The 5033-nt window shown below is 37.2% G+C and overlaps 1 long non-coding RNA gene across 3 annotated transcripts in view; it reads right to left on the bottom strand.

The window, feature by feature from the left end:
* LOC115290464 overlaps positions 1–3436 on the bottom strand; it is a 57803-nt gene extending 54367 nt beyond the window's left edge. The window contains exon 1 of one of the 3 annotated variants that reach the window (XR_003908115.1): positions 3324–3436. This is a non-coding gene — a long non-coding RNA (uncharacterized LOC115290464). Of the gene's footprint in view, positions 1–1283; positions 1307–2959; positions 3106–3323 lie in introns of those variants that run through there. The other 2 variants (XR_003908116.1, XR_003908117.1) reach the window with 2 other exon arrangements.
* Positions 3437–5033: the final 1597 nt, after the last annotated feature.

Here is a 5033-nt window from a genome sequence, read left to right as displayed (position 1 = left end):
GGGAAACTCATTTCCAAATGAGTCTGATACTTCCAGAGTATCAGAAACGGAATTTTATAGAATTTTTAAATATTCTAAACATTCGGTTATAATATTCAGAGACATATATCTTAGATCAACTTAGACATTATATTTATAATCTTAGATCATCTTACAAATAAAATTAAGTATTATAAATTATAAACATTAGCACATAAATTTTTACCTAATTTGTTTATACATTTAATCCTTTTTTTGGGTATATCCAGGTACACAATAAGTTTATAAAATATATAGTATTATATAGGATTTATCAGATTAAGACATATAAGATTTATAGGATTATAAACTTATAAAACAAGGGAAAATGTAATCATTCCCCCCCCCCCCCAAAAGCCAATTTTCATTAAGGGCACATTTTGCCATTAGAAAGAAATTAAATACTCTCGCCATTTAATTGCACATTTATTCTCTTTGAGCAAGAATATTGTCCTGTGATAGGATAAATAATTTTTAACTCAACTTATTTGAATAGATACGTTTGAACTTCATATAGCAAAACATTTTATTATTCTCCTTTAAATCTATAAATCAATGTCTGTATTTTGTATTCTGCTGAGAAAATAACTTTCAGAGTTCAGTTAAAACTCCACTAAATTTTGAGACTCTCCAATAAAACTTTCCCAAGAAGATGAGAGAGAGAGAGAGAGAGAAAAGAGAAGGAGAAATGTCAGAAAATAGAGATATGTAAATGTAGATATATCAACTACTGAAACCTACTGTCTGGAAAAGACACTGACAGGATGAAGGATTAATTTGTACGTTGTGTCTTATAATGAAAAATAGAAGAATTGATTATAAGAATCCTGTATCATGTCTAAATGAAATTTAAATTAGTTTTGACATTGTACTTTGAATATTTCTTCACTGAAGATACCAAAACATTTTTTGTGAAACATTCTGGTGACACTTCTTTCATATCCTTCTGAAACACGTTTATTTCTTTATATAGAATTTACTTCCAATATTTTATTATTTTTTAAAATTTTTATCTATTTGTACCAGTTGAATGTATCAGTTGTGGATGTTGAAACTAACAAATAACTATAACCCAAACTTTATTAACATATAGTTTTACAGAAGCTGTGTGCTAACAGATGGGAAATTGCATGTTACAGACATGGTAATTAAGTCTTAACATTCTGATAAGACAGACATTTCCTATAAGCAAAATTACTCATTGGGAGTCTCTTAAATAAGCCATGGAGGGCATTCGGGGCCATCTACCAACATGTCTTTCCCACCTGATTTTCTGCCAGGAATAGAACAGATCACACCTTCTTGGATGAACCCACTTTGAAGTACCGTGTGTTTCGAAGGTGTGTGAAAAATAACTTGCACTGTGTCTTTAAACACAGGAATCACACTCAGGAGAGTAAAAATGTCATATGATGGGAGAACTAAGGCAAACCAACGTTAACATTTTTCCATCTCCTTTCCATTCCATGGAATGTGCTCATTGAATAAAATAATCCACCAATCACTTTAAGTACATTTCTATTACTATGCCATTACAGTTGTCTTCTTCCTTTTCTCCCTTTCTTTCTTCTATCCTTCCTTTTTTTCTACCTTTCTTGTTTCTTGGTATAATTTTAAAAATATGTAAATTAATTTTATAACTTATCTGGTGTTAAACTAAGCTTTTTTTTTTTTTTTTTAATCTATGGCATGTACAAACCAACTTTTAATTAACTCTTCTTTTTATCTCTTCTACCTGGTCCTTAAGTCAGTGTTGAATTCCTACAACATTGCCATGTGGTAAAATAGATTCCCATTATCTAAGAGCTGCTTTCTAGAGCAACAAATTAATTTTTCTTCAATCAGCAGTTAACTTCGATTTTAATGAACTAAAAAAGAACACATGGTTTATGCATCAATATTTTCCCTCAGTGCCACTTCCTTTCCAATGAACACTCCCCACAAATGGGCAAGGAGGCAGCTGGGAAATAAACATTAGGGATGCAAAGAACGGTGAGAGATGATTAAAAACACGGGCTGCACAGACCGTATCTTTGGTCAGGTCTGTGACGACTTCCCAGAAGCTGCCTTATTGTCTCTCCCGCCACTAATTCCATCACAAAGCTTCTATCAGCACGTTTGAAGCCTATGAGCTGACAGGAGACGATAAGACACAGGAGATACTCCCTTTTCAAGTTTTTGAGGCAAAAAGTTTGATGGATTTTTTTTAGTGACAGCAACCAGAAAAGATCATCAAAATAGGTATTTTGGTATTTCATGGACAATTACTCAAATTCTTAAGACTCTTGTGAAAAATCCAATTTTCATTAGCTCAGTAGCTTTCACGTCTGAGAAAGTATTTTCAGAGTGCATACATGGGCCATCACGTCTACTTTGAAATGGGTTGATAAATCTGTCCAGGACAGAATGTGGAGGAAGGGCAAATCATAATGGAAAGAGATCCAGGTATGTTCCAGTTCTATGCCTGTGGAGAATATTCTTATGTCAATAATTTCAATATGACTGCACCCTTGCCCTCCACCTCCCTCAACAGATGTTTTAATGTGCATATATGTTTTTAAAAAATGAGATTTTCTTTTAGTTTTCTTATTATGTCAATCTCTTGATCTTGTATTTGCTTAGTTGCCTCTTGCTCATTCAGGAGAAACTGTCTAATTTATCCGCGTTCAGAATTTATTTCCTCTCTTCTTTTATCTTTTTGTCAGCTCCACTGACTTTTTGACTTGCAAAGTTACTCATTTTTTCCCCCAACTTATTCCATATTGTTCTTGAAGGGTTCAATGCCACATGCTAGAATTTTCATGTGATGGGAGCAGCTTTCTTCACATGTGAAGAGAAAATGCATGAAACCTCTAGCTATTTCTGTCACAGAAATGAGTCAAAACTGATTGTAATTCTCAAATGTAGTGTGTCCTCTTGGTCCCTCTGTTCTGGAAAGTACCTTAGTGATTAAAGTCAAATTCCTGAACTGGGATTTGCTCCTGAAGTTCTTGTCTGGACGGAAAAATGGCAGACAGGGAATGGAAAGATATTACATATCTCCTTTCAGGAAATACTGATGCAGGAGTGACAGAGGTTGTGCTTACAGTTGATGGTCACTGGGTCTTTGAGTCATCCAGCCAGATGGGGCAGCTGAACTCCTGCTGGAGGTGTGCCAGCACTGTCATAAATGCCACTGAGGCATGAACAAAGGTAGTGTGTGAGGTGATGCCCTCTTCAATCAAAGCCTGCCTCTCTGGAGCTCCAGATACAGAAGTGTGCATCCCTCAGACCTCAAAGAGGGACTAGCTTCAGGCTTCACTCACCTGGCATGCTGGTGACAGGCACTACAAGTCCTCTGTGTTCTGGAGGTAGCTGCCAAGAAGGATTCATAGCTTGCTTGTCCATTAGGTATCACTCACCCAAAGATAAGTTCAGACTTTCTTCTTCTAGAAAGTAGCTCAAGTCCATGGAAGTGAGGAATAATGTCTTCACACAGTAGACATGTAGATAATATAACACCTTTCCAAATGACTAACCGATGACCCGGAGCAAGTGGCTCAGAGACTGAGGCCTGAGACCATGGAGGAGACTCTGAGAGGCACAGGGCACAGGACACAGAACCCCGCACATTCCTGAGTACCCAAGTCCTGCATCAAAGGTGCACACTTGTCCCCGAGGCAATTAGTATTTCCCCAGAAGTAACCACTGCAGTCTTTTGAGGATCATCATAAATACGCCCATGCATACGGAATCTAATAGAAGCCAACTGTGCCATGTAGAACTGAAAATGAATTCAACCACAAGCCTTCTCCCACTGTTTTTACCCTGGAGCCACTTCAATCTCTTTCTAAAAATAAACCAAATTAATTGAATTAAACATTGCATGTCAATCCTCTATACCAGTGATTTTCCAAATGTGGTCATTGGTCCAGCAACAATTTCTGGGGTCACATCCCAGAGCTTTTGAATCAGAAATTCTGGCAGAATTCAGCAATCTGTGGTTTGCCAGTCCCTCCAGGTGTTTCTGAGGCACCTAAATTCCGACAGTCACTGTTCCTAAGAAACCCTTTCAATGACTTCCTCAGAGATAAGGCCAAAGTGCTTGTGATGTCAGAGACCTAACAGTCTTTCTTCAGTACCTTTCTCAAGCTTGTTAACCCTTTCAGATACCTTGGTCTCCTGGTGATTCCTTGAATAGATTCAATTTTCTAACATCTCTTTACATTGTACTTTATCTTTCTTATGCCTGATATCTTCTCCTAGTGATCTATGTGCTTCAGTTCCTCCTTCTTTACTGGACTGTCACTCTTCCAGTCAGATCTTTCAATCCCTTGCCTAAATTTACATCTTCCCTCTGAGACACGGACACTATATTTATTCCTCACATTAGAACTTATTAGTGATTTTCTCTTGGACATCTCCCCATTTCCCCACTTTAACGAGTTTATTGTAATCAGAAAGAGATAGATGTGTCCATTTATTAACTCTTTCTCAATCTGGACTCAAAGTATTTCGTAGCTCAAAGTTTGCAAGTACATAACTGGCACCTTATTATTTTCAGTGATTCTGGCGTACATACCATCTTCCTTTCCTGTTTTGTTTTTGTTGTTGTTGTTGTTGGTGGTGGTGGTGGTAGTGATTTCCTTTTCTTAAACCTCATCAAACAGCAAAGCTTCCCTTTAATACATAGTTTTTCACAATGATCTTTTTTTTCAAATTTAATTCCTGTGATAAATGAAGGAAAGAATGAATAAAGGATGGATGGTCAGTTGCATTTGGGAAAATAATATTGTCTTTACAAATATTAAATTGGGGCGCCTGGGTGGCTCAGTCGGCTAAGCGTCCAGCTTCGGCTCAGGTCATGATCTCACGGTTCGTGGGTTCGAGCCCCACGTCGGGCTCTGTGCTGACAGCTAGCTCAGAGCCGGGAGCCTGCTTCAGATTCTGTACCTCCCTCTCTCTCTGACCCTTCCCTGCTCATGCTGTCTGTCTCTCAGAAATAAATAAAAAACATTAAAAAAATAAATTTATTT

Source organism: Suricata suricatta, chromosome 4 (genome assembly GCF_006229205.1).
Source record: "Suricata suricatta isolate VVHF042 chromosome 4, meerkat_22Aug2017_6uvM2_HiC, whole genome shotgun sequence".
Classification (NCBI taxonomy): Eukaryota; Metazoa; Chordata; class Mammalia; order Carnivora; family Herpestidae; genus Suricata; species Suricata suricatta.
This window is presented reverse-complemented; position numbering and strand designations above follow the sequence as displayed.